Genomic DNA, 15,808 nt, shown 5'->3' with positions numbered 1-15,808 from the left:
TGCCGGGATTATAAATAAAACTTTTGAACAGTATTATCACTGCCAGCTGTTTACATGATCTGTATAAGTCACTAACAACTACAGTCATGGCACACAGAGGCAGACTCAGTTCAGCTGCTTTTGGCTGGGAAATCCTCTGCTGAAATGAATGCAAACTACAGCAGGGGAGGTTTAGGCTGGATATTAGGAAATATTTCATCACCGAAAGGGTTATCAGACATTGGAATAGTCTTCCCAGGGCAGTGTGGAGTCACCATCCACAACCTGTGGACCTGGTCCTTAGGGACAAGATTTAGTAGTTACATTGCAGTGGTGGGTTGAAGGTGGGGCTAGGTGATCTTGAAGGTATTTCCCAAAGATATTCTGTGGTTTGGTGAAATCAGAGTATCTTTTATCTTCTAAGGGCAAATTGTTTCTCTTTTCAGTTGTGTTTGTCCAAAATGCATGCAGAGCAGGTATATTCTTTCATTAGTTGAAGTTGCAACCTACTCTCTGGTTCATAAATTACATCTGTCTAGGAAGTCTGATTGATTATCTTAAATATTTTAAAACTCTTTGTTCCCAAATCTCCTGATATTTTTGTTTTGTTATGTCCCACAAAGAGGTTAGTTTCAAAATTTCATTGTATTTTAATTTATTTATTTTTTTGTGTGTCTAAGCTATAACATGCACAAATGAGATTAGAAACTGCTTCATTAACACCTTGACATTTCATAGAGGGAGAAGTGCTCTAAGAAAAACCAGACATATCCTGTGAAAGCTCCGTAGTGATGACAAAAGAGGATTTTTGCATGTTTGGGATGAATATATGCAGGAATTGTTTGCAGAATTCAGCAAACTTCTTAAAGGTGAACTAAATGAAAACAGCATTGTTACATTGTTTTGGCTTCCTTCTCTTTTCTCAGCAATTTCTCAGCATTTATTTTTATCAGATTAAACAGTGTATTGTAAATCAAATCATATGTTCTCTGGCATAAATCTTTTTAATGGTAAAATCTCTTCAGGGCCTAAGTGGTAACGCCGGATGTTGACTCATTTGATAAATGGTATCTCATGATGATGACTGCAGCCCCAAAAACTTGCAGATAAATTTATCCTGCTAGGTCCTGCTCTTTGCTGCATAGAAGAAAACTGAAAGGTCTTTTCTCAGGCAAGGAAACAGTGGGCTCCAAGACTGAGTCTCCTGATACTAGGACAACTGTGCTTCCTGCCAGGTCCTGACACTACTCTCCGTGTATAAGCCAGGATACAAACTCTGATGTCAGAGCAGTTGTGCCTAATGCTGCATCTTGCCTAAGTGGCTATTTCTGTTGGACAACAACTCATACACAAATTCAATGGCTCCCTCAGAGCACATGTTTGTTGTGCCCCATGAAATCCTGCCTGGGTATCAGCTAGTGGTGGTCAGTGTCCTCTAGCAGCAGTTATCAACACCAGTGGCTCTGTCCTGCTATTAGCTGTGAAATATCCCATGTTAGAAAATGCTTGAGTTAAGATGTTCTGTGAGCAGCAGGACTGATAAAGCCTGTTTTCTTCTGGGTTTTGGTACTTTGCTGCAGAAGTGCCAGTCCCAAACTTTTTCTACCAGTCACAGCACTTTAGAGCAGACCCATAAAGAAGAGGGACCGTAATTGATCTCCAGTGAGGTACCTGCATATTTTGGCCACAGCATTCATATTCATTGACCAGTCAACTGCTCTATTCAAGTATATTCATTGATGGTCTACCAACTCTAAAATTCAACAGGTAGATGACCAGGTATAAAAGTTAATAATCTACAGGTCAGATGAATAAATAAATAAATAACTATTAATAACCTGGTGGATTTTCAGCATAGCTGTTACTGATTTTAAGTCTCTGTGCAAACAGTTTGATGGACTATAGAGAACCTTAGTTTTGTAAATATCTCTGCATTTCACAACATATCTTGTAATTTTCATGCCTCTGATTCAGCAAAATCTACTTGTAGGATATTTTCAGTGTTTTTCACTGGAAGTTGAAATGTACCCACAGTTCAATTTTAAGACATTCATCTACCTGTAGTTCTTGTTCCAAGCATTATATCTAAAAGTGAGTGTAGTGGCTTAATCCTGTTGCCAAAATAAGGTGTTAACTGTGTGTTCTCTTTGTTGTAGGTCATGGCAACATTTTTAAGGGTGAATAGAAGGACATCAAGGAATATTTTTCCAGGTAGACATTGATTTTCTGTGTTATTTTTTTATATGAAAGTCATTTAAGAAGCTATTTTTATGTTCAGGCACAATATTAAAAAGGATTAATCTGTGCTCCTCCTTTATCACTGTTTCTCTGAATAACATAAGAGGGAAATTAATCTTTGTGTTTTCACATTCACCTAAGGACACAAAGAGAGATGAAAAGCTGGGTGATCTACTGGTTTTAAAAGGAAACTGGGACCTTACCTCTGCAGCTGGTAATTCTTAGTTTAACTTCTGCCCTACCTTGCAATTTTAGAGATTAAGTTTTGTCATTGCTATTCTAATTAATCTTCAAGAACGTAAGATTATTTCCCGGACAGAAATGTGTATGTCTGCACCAGTAAGTATATTTTGGCTGCACTGTAAATTTAAAATGGCCAAGAAATAGATATGGATGTGGGAACTCATTCATCTATACTTGTAAATTATTAGTACCATCCTTATTACAGGTTCGACTCAGTGGAATTGTTATTACTCTCCCAATGACTCCCAGACATAGTTCAGGACTCAGCCATTAATTGTCTGTGACCTGTGATTATTTTGGATGTCACTGATCTGTTTGGCAGTATAAGACAGTTAAATAACATGGATGTGGGCCACTCCATATAAGTTGTCTCAGTGTCAAAGAATAACATATTTAATTTATTATCATAGATTTAACCTCTGCATCCAGTGCAGCAGATATGCAACACAGTTGCAGGCTGACCTGCATGTGTTCAATCATTCTCATGCAGCCTACATATATGAAGTTAGTCTGTATGCTTACTATTTATTTGATGTACAAGAGATACACAGGGCCCTCCTGCATCCACTGAGCAGATGCATAGGATGCAGATTTGTTACACTAGCTGCATATGTTTAATAAGATGTATCCCCACATAGCACATGAATGACTAGTTTGAGATACCCTATCAACATGTGTGCAATATCCAGGGCAGTGACATGTCTACTATTCCCATGCAAAATGCAAAAGTTATCAGCTTCAGGGTTTTTAAACACACCCCACCCCCTCACCCCCCCACCCAAGGCCCCAAACGACTTTTCTAGACAGAAACATACATGTATGACAGGTTTTAAGATTCCACCACATAGTGAGACCAGCTCAGATGTGTTTCCTTCACTTTTAATCTGTGACTCTGTCAGTCACAGAAGTGGATGTGTTTGGAGTCTCGAGACAATCCTTATATTTGTCAGTCCAGGTCTTTTAGCTGGGTTTTAGAGAGATTTCAGAAACCTTAAGCAAGATACATGGTATCACAGAGACCTTGTGTTCATTAGAAAGCCTAATTAGATATAATGTAACTGCAATGGCACTCCTAACTCTGTTCTTAGGTGATATTTCCTACAATACTGAAATGAGACAGGCCTGCAATTCTCATTGACATCTAGTGGGAAAATGACAAGCATCTAACTAATCTCAAGAACTCTTGGAAATGCTTTCTTTGCAACTTTTCATAGCTTTGTATGTTTCATAGTTGCAAACACTGTATCCTTTCACTGCATAGGTACAAGAATGCTGCAGAGACCATAAAAACTTTATCTAGTATTGTGTTTCTGAGCTGTTTATTACCTTTGCTACAAACATGTATGGGCAACATAAGATACAACATAAACAGTGTAATGGTAAGGGTACTGGAAATATTGTCACAAGTGCTGTCATTGAGAACAACCTTCTCAAACTTAATGAGATTTGCAGCATTTAAAATGAATTAAAAGCCTCTTTAAATTCTGTCTCAGCTCTTTTTAAATGTAAGTGATGGAACTACTAATCCCTGTAAGGATACATCTATAAAGATATCCCTGCAAATACTTTTCAAGCAGCAAACCCTGCAATTAGTGTAAATAACATGCCTAGAAAATATGCAATTACAAGCCTTTGGTCTCATTATCGTAGAATTTAATTGCATTCCTGTTACATAAGCTCTTTCCTCTGTTTGTCTTCCTAGGCTTTTTTGTTGTTGTTGAGGATCCCTTTGCACTTGTATACATCCATTTGGCCAACCACATCCTAAGGGACCCAGAGAGTGTGAGAGAATGAGAGACTATTTTATGGCTGTGTAAGCAGTTGTTCCACATCTACTCTTCTCTGTGCCACACTGTAACTAAAAACCTGCTCATTTAAGTTTTGAAGTATATATTTCAAGCTGCATTCATTAGGAATGAATGTCCTTTCCCTTTCTCAACCGCATTCTTACAGGGCTATTGAAGCTTGAGCACTGAATTCAGTCTTGGCATGTCACCACCCCCCTCTGAGGTTCAGGTTGAAGCTATATTTGGGTTCTTTTGTGCTGATGCCTGCAAATTTATCAGGGGAGTTCAAGAGAGGATAGATGAGCCCTAACACTGCTTAGGCCAGTCTCCATTTCAGAGATGAAAGGTGACAAAAAGTGCAAAACTGAAGTTGGTCTAAGAAGGTTTTAAACAGCAAGTCATAAATTATTCCCTCCCCCCTTTTTTTCCCTCCATTCTTTCCCCCTCTTGAGAGAAGGCATTTCCAGTAAAAGCTAAATTCGTCTCAGAAATTGGCTCTGTTCAACACTGCTGAAAGCATTCACTGCTAAGAAGGACCCCTAGTGTTTTTCTTAGGTTTCAATGCTTTCAGGTTTATATATTTATTTATTTTTTATATTAAAGATACAAAAATCTAAATAATCACATACACATTATTTATCCATAGAATTGTTTTGATTGAAAATTACCTTTAAAATCATTGAGCACAACCATTATCTAACTCTACCAAATCTGATGCTAAACCATGTCCCTTTGCACCACATCTGTGCATCTTTTAAATATCCCCAGGGATATTTTATTTTATTTTATTTTATTTTATTTTATTTTATTTTATTTATTTGAAAGATTCCCCTATTCCAGTGTTTGATAACTCCTCAGTGAAAAAGTTTCTTCTAATAATAAGATAATTTCCCCTCATTCTATCACTTGTTACCAAGCAGAAGAGACTGACACCCACCTCACCACAACCTCCTTTCTGGTAGTTGTAGAGCTGTAAATTCTACCCTTAGTCTCCTCATCTCCACACTAAACAACCCCAGTTCCCTCAGCTACTCCTTGTTAAGACCTGTTTTCAACACCCTTCACCAGCTTCACTGACTCCTCTGGACCTGCTCCAGCACCTCAATGTCCTTGCTGTGGTGAGGGGCCCAAAACTGAACACAGTATTCAAGGTATGGTCTTACCAGTGTCGAATGCAGGGGAACAATCACTTCCCTATTCCTGTTGTTCATACTGTCCCTTAAACAGGCCAGAGTGTCACTGGCCTTCTTGGCCACCTGAGCACACTAATGGCTCATGTTCAGCTGGTTGTTGACCAACACCCCCAGGACCTTTTCTGCAAGCAGCTTTCCAGCCACTCTCCCCCACACCTGAAATACAGCATGGGTTTGTTACGACAGAAGTGAAGGACCTGGTACTTGGCCTTGTTGAATTTCATACAGTTCATCTCAGCTCATCAGTCCAGCCTGCCTAGGTCCATTGGGCCCTCCTGTTCTCAAGCAGATCAACAGTCCTGTTCAGTTTAGTGTCATCTGCAAACTTTATAAGGGTGAACTCAATCCCCTCATAGAGATCATTAATAAAGCTGTTAGAGAGAACTGGGCCAAGTACTGAGCACTGGCAAACGCCACTTGCTGACCAGCTGCCAACTGGATTTAAATGCATGCACTACTACTCTTTGGGTGCAGCCGTTATGTACACATGCGCATATTTATAGAGAGAGTGAAGGGGCAATTTTTTTCCACTGTGGATTCTAAAACATGAATCTAATCTATGTCTTGATCTGTTGGCTGTTTTCAAAGATATGCTTCATCCTGGGGAAAGCCAACTTTATAATCTAACAGTCACTGTAGACACTCATAGTCTGCTCATAGTCAGGATGAGATATTTTTTGACCTGAGAAAATATCAATGGGTCAAAACAAAACCATGCAGAAAACACAGTTTTGTCACTGAGTTTATATATTCCAAGTTGCCAGAATATTTTGAGCTTTTGTAAGACAAATGATCTGATTTTCTATTTCAAAATGTATTAGTAAAACAATGTGAATTGAAAATGTTTAGAAAGGCTGAAATCCAGATAGAAATGTAACAAAATCAGCAAATAATGATGATAATAATGATAATACCCCTGACCTAATTAACTCAGATATTTAGTTCATCTAAATATTTAATATTTAGTCATCTTCTGCCTGTGTACTAATCCAAATATCTACTTCTTTATCCTCCTACTTTGTTATCTGATTGACTGTGGTTTATGGCTTTCACTCATGAGATTTTGATGTATGGCTTCTCCTAATTCAAGTGGGAACTTCTTCTCCAGCATCTTGATGGGCACTTCTCTATCATTTTGTCTGTCTGTCAAAATCCTTCTTGAACTGTGATCTTCAGAATAGATGCAGTATTGTAATAGCTATTCAGGTTCAGGGTTATGACAGTCTTCCCCTTCCCTATTTTATATTCCCCACATCCCAGGACTGCATTTTGGGACGTCTGTGCTGCTGCATCCACTTGGGAGATACTATTTTTTCTGATATGAACCATAGGCTGAACACAAAATGCCATCTTAATGGTTACACTACTTAACTTCAGCCTAAACATAGGAAGATAGGCTTTAGAAGCTATCTTTATTATATATGCAGGGGAGATTTTCCATGGGACATACCATAACATAACTGTACAGTTCTGGGTTCTTATTGACCATACAGAACCTAAGGAGATTCAATTTTAATGTAGACCCTTAAAACTAAACAGAGTGAACATCTCCGAACCTATTTCATGCAACAAATGCTATATTCCGCCCATACCTTCCATCCTGGGGTGAAATGACTACATATCACCTTTAAACTCACTCACTACTATCATTGAAGTAGCACTTAGCAGCCTCAGTGATCTACCTGAAGCTAATCTGAGTTCAGAAATCACCACACCATTAAGATGGCATTTTGTGGGTCAACCATTCACTTGCTAATATTCCTCTCATTTACTTTTTCTTCAGTGCACTTTTAAAGTAAAATGCTAGCATTTGGGGAATGATTCCATGGAAATTGTTAGCAATTTAGTGAAACGCATGGTATCAGACCACGAGATTTACTTGCTCCGTGCTTAGTCCTTACTTAAACAAGCTAGACTTTGTTAGATAAAGACAATGAAAACAATTAAAGAGCTTGGTCCTTCTTATTTGGCAAGACACACATTTACTGCATACAGATAAAGTTGGAGTTTGTATTGCAGACAATTATTTTTGTGGTTTATAGCGAAGAGAGCAGTGCTCACCTTTTCTGACTGTAAAGGCCCTAGCTCCTTTTCCCAGCAATTTCCCACTGTTTGGCACTGTTTGTTGTTGGAACACTAACAGATTTGGCTTGTGTTGAGACAGGTCTTCTACTGGACTGATTTAATTACTGGTATTATTGTGAACAAATAAACACTGACTAATCACTGGTATATATCTTTCTGTTCAGATGTTGTTTATGAGCACATTCTCTAAACTTATTGCTAGTTACAATTTTTAAAGTTGATTCCTCTGAAATCTCGGTATTTCAGTTCCTTCCTTCTTTAATCTTGTTCAGGGGATTTGTGGCAGTAGGGTTCCTTCAGTTATAGAAGATTGTGGGGTTTTATTTTGCTAATTTATATTCTGTACACATAATTTTTTTTGCATTTTAAATGTCCTATGGCAAAAAGTCCCATGCACACACTATGCATTATGTAAAGAATCTCTTGGTTTTTACTTTGAGTATTTCTCTGGAAAATCTCTTCTGATAGCTTCTAGTTCTTGGATTGGAACGTGCATCAAAACATTGTAAGTCTGCCAAGTAAGTGTGTCCAGCTGTTCTCAAGGTGGTGTAGCTAACATTTAACAATTTCCTGGAATTTCTGCAACCATGATATCTTTGCACTTGTCTTCTGCAGACTGATGTCCTGAAGGAAACATGCTACCTCAATGGGGTAGAAACACCGAGGGGAAAAAAAATTCATCAAAGGTAGGATGTTGATGTATCTGTGTAGGAGTGAAATAAACAAATACAAAGATGGTTACAAAACATGCATAGCTGAGTCTTTCTTTGAGGGATTTAAAAGGCTGACCTTTTCTACTTTATTTCTTGCAGTAAATAAGTACAGATGCAGTTTCTTTCATTCCTAATGGTTATCTTTCACTTTTCCAAGTTTTTCAAGCATTAATTGTTATAAAATTACCCAATCATGGCAGTTAATTGTGCAGAGAATATTAATTAACAAAAGCCACCTTGCTCAGTCTCTTGTTCTAGTTTTCCAAGCTATGAGGTGATTAAAATGGGCTTTTAAAGGGAATTTTAGGGATCTTGTTGGTATGGAAAATTGCGACATTAATTATTTGAATAATTTTGCCAAAAGATAAATTCTGGTTGAGGAATTCATTTCATTAAATTCACAGAGAAGAGCTACTCCTGGTTCCAGCACCTGCAATTAGAGAGGAGTATTCAAGAAGCAGTCAAAGATTCCCAAAAAGTCACCACTGGGAGTCACACATTTTACAAATGTGATGTTATGCTCTTTTGCAATAGTGATCCATAATAAAAAACAAACAAACAAACAAACAAACAAACAAACACTCTGCTGGCACTGCACAGCTGAATAATTTCAAAAGACTGCATAATTTCAAGTGGTGCAGCCTTAACATTGATTTACTTAGCAAGTAATTGAAATATGAATGAGACCACATTGAACTGTACTGATTTTTAACACTCCTGAAAGATACTAGATTTATTGCTTTTTGGGAAAAAAACCCAACCAAACAAACATAAAAAAGGCAAAGAACTTTACAAGTACAGACATATTAGTGGTAGCAAGGTACTCCTGCATAAACAAGAAATAGTCTCTTAGGCTGTAGATGTCACATTTCTAGAGAAAAATCTATGAACAAATAGAGACATGCTACAGTGGCAATGTTTTCCAAGGTGCCAGAAAGCTTAAATGGATAGGTCTGGTGCATAAATGCTCCTCCTTTTCATTTCAGAGTCTATTAACTCACACTTTATGAAGTTTTTATGTCTTTGTTTTACTGTTCAAAAAAGGAATAAACTGGAGAATAATAGTGCATTGTGGAGACAGAGATGATACCCTTGTAGTGCTATTGTTTGTAATGTGGAAGACAGAAAGTCTTTGTGTGTCATGCAGGGTTGTTACCTTTGGTGAGGAGTGAGGCAGGGGAGCGTAAAATAAAAGCTAGGCTGGCCATGGTTTGGTTGAGTGTATGCTAATACTTCCAGGTTTGGAAGGTGATCCTTTGAAAAATATTGCCTACTGGTTGTTCCTTTCAAGTGTGAATTGAGAATTTGTAGGCATTGTGTAGGAAATCATGTGTTCTGTGTCTTTACAGCTGTAAGTCAGTAAACAGCATGTATGCATCATGTTGACCAGATACTGAAACCTTTATTTTCAAGAAATGCCATTTTTATTATGAATAAATTCTTGTATGGCTCTTATTTCCCTGAAAAAATAATAGCAGTGTATTTTCAAACAAATTAATTGTCCAGTGAAGCCTAAGATAGACACTCCAAGCTCCTCCCTGGAGGAGTCATATGGCTGGTGCGAGGATCAGATACATGGGAGCAAGTGTATCATATCTTTAGGCAATTAAAGCCTGGGGCCTTTTACAGGCTTCCTGGGCTATAATGAGCTATTCTTTATGAGGTGGTAACAAAAACCTGATCCCCCAGGGAACAAATAAAATACATTTGTTGTCCCGGTTTGTTAGATTTTCAAAAGCTGGTGAAGATCAGGGGAAAACTCTGCAGGCAATTCAATCCCAGCTCAACAATGGAAACCCTGCCCCTGGATAATAAATCAGACTTGGCTTGATCAGTCTTTTGGTTGCCTGTTCTTCAAAGAATATCTCAGTGGGTTCTTGCTTCTGCTACGGGGTAATTTCTTGCAGTTTTGTACTGGAAACAAGCTCTAGCAAAATGTTGCAATTTTCCTGGTGATACCAAGAAATATCAAATACCTTAATCCTGGAAATTACATTCAGTTCCTTCTCTAGTTTTTCTAGTGCCTTTTTTTGGGGGAGGGGGCAGGGGGTTGGGGGGATGGAGGGTGAAGTTTGGTTTAAAACTTGATTAGAAAAATTAACTTTGTTAAAAAAAAGAATAAATCTTAATATGGGTTTACTAACAAAATAATTACAACATAGAACCACCACCTGTTGCAGAAACCTGTAAAAATGAAGGAAAAAAAAGTTAGCAAACAGAAGACAGCAAACAGAAGTGATAACTTGTAGAGACAAATACATTGGCAGAAGTCTTGTTTTGCTTTGTTTCTAATGAGAATTAAAAAGACAGAAGTAGCAACCATGGCAGCAATGTGTGGAATATCAGATTTGTTGCAGGAAATGATGATGATAGGATGTAGAAATCTCAGAACTGGCAGCGGAGCCGAAACCAACTCTGGGGAGATAACAGAGTTAAAAACTGAAATTAAGCTATAGGATGAGCACAACAAAAAAAAATAATATAATGCTATGATGATTTTGGCTTTGATAGAGATAATTTTCTTTATTGTAACTTGTATGGGACTATGGTTTTGACTTGGGGTTTTTTGGTTGGGTTGGGTTTTGGTTGTGTTTTTTGGATGTTTGGGTTTAGGGTTTTTTTGGTGTTATTTTTTGTTTACTTGTTTGGGTTTTTTTGTGTGCTGAAAACAGGGATGATTTAATTATTGGTAAGCAGTGTTTGCACACAATCGAGGCCTGTTTTGCTTCTAACACCACCCTACCAATGAGTAGGCTGGGGACAGAAGAAGATGGGAGGGGGCACAGGTGGGACAGCTGATTCCAACTGCCCAAAAAGGATATTCAATGCCATTTGACATCATGGCTGGCATACAAACCCTGGAGAATAATGAGAAGGAAAGGGGAAAATGTTCATAGGGATGGCATTTTTTCTTCCCACATAATCATTATGCACAACAGAGCAAAGCTTTCCTGGAGGTGGTTAAACACCTGCTTATTGATGGTAAGAAGTGAATCAATTTATTATTTTGCTTTCTTTGTGCATGGCTTTTGCTTTACCTGTATTTATCTTAACTCATGAATTTTCTCACTTTTACCCTTCTTATTCTCCCTTCCTTCTCACCAGAGTGGAAGTGAACGAGAGGCTGTGTGGTGGTTAGCTGCCAGCTACCATGACAAGTGATGATGTATTTTGGCTGGGTTAGAAATTAAAGCAAGCAACGTGAGATGATGGTTAAACCCCCAAAGAAGACAATCAGTGCAGAGAGATATGATGGAATTCAACAAGGAATGGTGCTCATGTCCTTTAGACATTCTAGAGACGGGCAACAAGGCTCATGAAAGGCCTATGAGGAGCATCTGAGGGAGCTGGGTATGTTCAGTCTGGAGAAGAGGAGGCTGAGGGGAGACCTCATCGCTCTACAACTACCTGAAGGGAGGTTGGAGCAAGGAGGGGCACAGCCTCTTCTACCTGGTGTCAAGCAACAGGGCTAGAGGAAATGGTTTCAAGCTGCACCAGGGGAGGTTTAGGTCGGATCTTAGGAAGTATTCCTTCACAGAGAGGTTTAACAAACATTGGAATGGTCTCTCCAGGGTGGTGGTGGAGTCCCCATCTCTGGAGGTGTCTAAGCAGCATGTGGACCTGGAGCTTAGGGACATGGTTTAGTATTGACCCTTCAGTGCTGGGTCAAGGGTTAGACTGGATGACCTTTGAGGTCTTTTCCAACACGATGTATTGTGTGATTCTGTGATAATTTCCAGACAGAGACTAGAAAACAAAAGACCAGACAGTATATCCTCATAGATAAGAATCAAGTCTACCTTATTGCAGGTGTAGGTAGAAGAATATCAATCATGTCTATACAAAACTCTGGGAAATGGGTGCATGTAGTGACCTGAGGCTCAACAGGTTTGTATTAGGAGTAGTAAAGAATACTCAGCTGACTAATCCAAGTGAGCAAAAATGTGCAAAATGTGAGGTCTGGAACAATCTAGGGGAAAATAGAACAACGAAGTCATGAAAAGTTGTGTGGAAATGTTCAAAGAAGCTTGTGAAAGAGAGAGGTGACAATTGTCTTGTTTCATGGAGATAGGTCTGGTTCTTGAGACCTGTGTATTTCATTTACATTACCTTACTTAAAGGGCCCAGGACACTAAGGATATCCTTCAATCTTCTGTCTCATGTTGTAACAATTGTTCTTTTGTTGTAGCCTGTGAGTTTGTTATAGACTGCTGTGATACACATTGAGACCTAGAATACATAGAAAAATGTAAAGCACTTATAGGGTGACTTTCTGGAACAATCTGGTTGCTTATGATTGCACAGGATTGAGCTTATGAACCAAGATTCTTCACAGTGTTTATTCATAAATTCATGGATTACATTGGGTGAGAAGGGACCTTCAAAGGTCATCTTGTCCAATCCCCCTGCAGTTAGAAGGGTCACTTTCAACTAGATCAGGCTATCCAGGGCAACATAAAGTCTGATCTTGAATGTCTCCAGGGACTGGGCCCCAACTACATCCCTAGGAAAGCTTTTCCAGTATTTTACTACTCTCACTGTAAAGAACTTCTTCCTTATGTCCAACCTAAATCTATCCTGCTCTGGTTTAAAACCATTGCCCCTCATCCTTCTGCTACAAGCCCTTCTAAACAGTCCTTCCACAGCCTTCCTGTAGGTCCCATTCAGATACTGACAAGTAGCTATAGGGTCTCCCTGGAGCCTTCTCTTCTGCAGGCTGAGCAGCCCAAATTCATTCATCCTGGTTTCACAGGACTGGTGCTCTAGCCCTCTGGTCATCTTTGTTGAGCTTCTCTGGACCCGTTCCAGCAAGTCCATGTCTCTCTTGTGCTGGGGGCCCCTGAGCTGGACACAGTACTGCAGGTGAGGTTTCACCAGAGCACAGCAGTGGCAGAATCACCTCTCTTGTCCTGCTGACTACGCTTTTGTTTTTTAATACCTAATGAAATTACTGTTTTCTTTTCTTGTTTAGTAGTACTTACTCTGGGCACTTAGAAATACTCCTTACAAATGGAAGTAATACCAGCATTCCAGTACCTGCAGATCAGTTAACAATACCGTATATATTTGCTTCCAAAAATACTATTTAAGTTTCACATTGACATAAAAATGTAGAGGATAGAAGAATATTTTAAGGGAAGTGGTGGAAGACCCATTACTTAAATTATATAAAATACCACCCCTTCTAAAGGATTCAAGCACATATTATAGGAAAGAGTCATGCATTGGCTAGGATAAGATGAGATGACGTAAGAGCTCTTTCATTTATAATAACATGTTTATGTTCCCGGTGGTTTCCCACAATTTAGTAAAAAGACAAATATGCTGCTGGATTTGATATCCAAACAACCTTTAAGACATTAAACATGATATCTCTCTGAATAGCAGAGATTTAATGTATATTATCTCATGAGTAATAGTTCTTTTAGCCAGAAATACCACAGTGAAATAATGATCTGCGTTCTTAGTGTTGCCTCATTTGCCAAGTTCATGTTAGTATCTATTTGGTAATACCTTATTTAAGCAAAGTTATGGTGCCTATGCTGTAACTTATGGATATAGCTATATATGATTCTGTACATGTGTACACATATACACACTCACAACATGATGTTCATTGAGGTCCTGTGATCTCTGATCTTATTTTTAGCAAATCCTGTCACCAATGAGTCTAAACAGAGGCAAAAAAGTGGAATTTAAAATACTTTTAATCAGAAATACAAGAACACAGAACTAGAAGAGACAGATAATATCAAATCTCATCGTATTTGCAGTCAAACATTTCCCATAATTCCTTTCAAAAATTTAGGACAATTAATGTTAAAAACTGACTACTTTCCTTCCTTTACTGCAGTCACTGGAAAGTTGATTCAGAACTGTGCCTATGAAAAATGACACTCCTTATTTGTAGTGGAAAAGTATCCATTGCTAATATATACCTACATGTTTTAGTTTCTATTTTTGGAAGACCTTTTTCTTTCTTCCTGTGTTCCATTTCTGTCTTTCCCTAAATGTCTGCAGAAAGGAATCCTACCTTCCCTACACTTTGTCCTGACAGGCTATGGGTGTAGCTTGGATTTCACCATGCAACAATTTGGAAATTTACCCCAAGGAGTAAATTTACCACACTTACTCAGAATTTGGAAGTAAAATGAAATTATATTTACAAAAGTAGACTAAACATAAAAGTATAAAAAACAATAAACATACAAAACATATTTACATATATTTATAGTTCAACAACAACACAACACCCCTTGTACAAATAATCCATTTCTCTCTGCCCCTCTGTACAGATCCACAGGCCCCTGGACACAAAGGGTCCAGAGGGCTGTGTATAGCTAAATTATCTCTATCCTATAATCTACCTTACCAAATCCAAACAGAAATCAGCCAGCCAAGCAAGCAAGGTCAAAGGCAGAGACAGAGAAGCAAGAAGCCAGGCAAGGGAAAGCCCAGAGAGAGAAAAACAAGCTTGTGCTGTAAAATATATTCTGCAGACCAATTGGATGAGATAAACTCATCTTTCCTTATTCTGTCCAGCTCCTAGACTCAAATACTCTGGAAAAGCTTATTTACAACTAATCATAGCCCTAAAAATTTAACGGCTATGTAAGCTTATGGGACCTGCTGGAGAGAATCCAATGGAGAGCCATGAGCATGATTAGGGGAGTTGAGCACCTCCCCTATGAAGAGAGGCTGAGAGACCTGGGGCTGTTTAGTCTTGAGAAGAGTGAGAGGGGATCTCATCAATGTGTATAAATATCTGAGGTGCGGGTGTCAAGTGGAGGAGGCCAATCTCTTTTCGGTGGTGTGCAGTAATAAGACAAGAAACAATGGGTACAAGCTAGAACATAGAAGATTTCACCTCAACATGAGGAGAAACTTCTTTACAATGAGGGTGATGGAGCACTGGAACAGGCTGCCCAGAGAGGTTGTGTAGTCTCCCTCTCTGGACACATTCAAAACCTGTCTGGATGCATTCCTATGCAGACTACCCTAGGTGATCCTGCTTTGGAAGGAGAGGTGGATGCTCTGACCTCTTGAGGTCCCTTCCAACCTCTAATGTACTGTGGTACCGTGGTACTTCTTTTATCATAATCATGCAATATAGACCTATCCTCTTATGTATTTGATTTGGAACAATCAATCAGTAGCATAACATTAAAATAGTATGATATCAACATACTTTATCAAGGGACTAATACAATTTTAAGGAATGCAGTCTTCCTTTAGCTTTTGTCATGCTACTACAAATAAGATAACCAACAACAAAGAATGGTGACATTTCATAGGCCAAGTTCAGAAAACCAGCTTTATTTTGAGTAATTGTTATACTAGTTTTCCCTAGCTAGGAGGAGAAAACTCAGTATTAGCAATTGGTCTCTTTGTACAGATTAGAAAACAGATTTTAGGAATACCTGGTTGACTTATCAGAAGTAAGACAGCTATATGTTCACGGTAAAATAAGAAACCAGCTGTGTTTGAAAGTGTGCTCCTGTGGCAACAAATCTGTGCTCATGCTAGTTTCCTACCTGCAACTACATTATAAAATGAACTAAAGATTCTT

Source organism: Dryobates pubescens, chromosome 6 (genome assembly GCF_014839835.1).
Source record: "Dryobates pubescens isolate bDryPub1 chromosome 6, bDryPub1.pri, whole genome shotgun sequence".
Lineage (NCBI taxonomy): Eukaryota > Metazoa > Chordata > Aves > Piciformes > Picidae > Dryobates > Dryobates pubescens.
Note: the sequence above shows the minus strand (reverse complement) of the source record.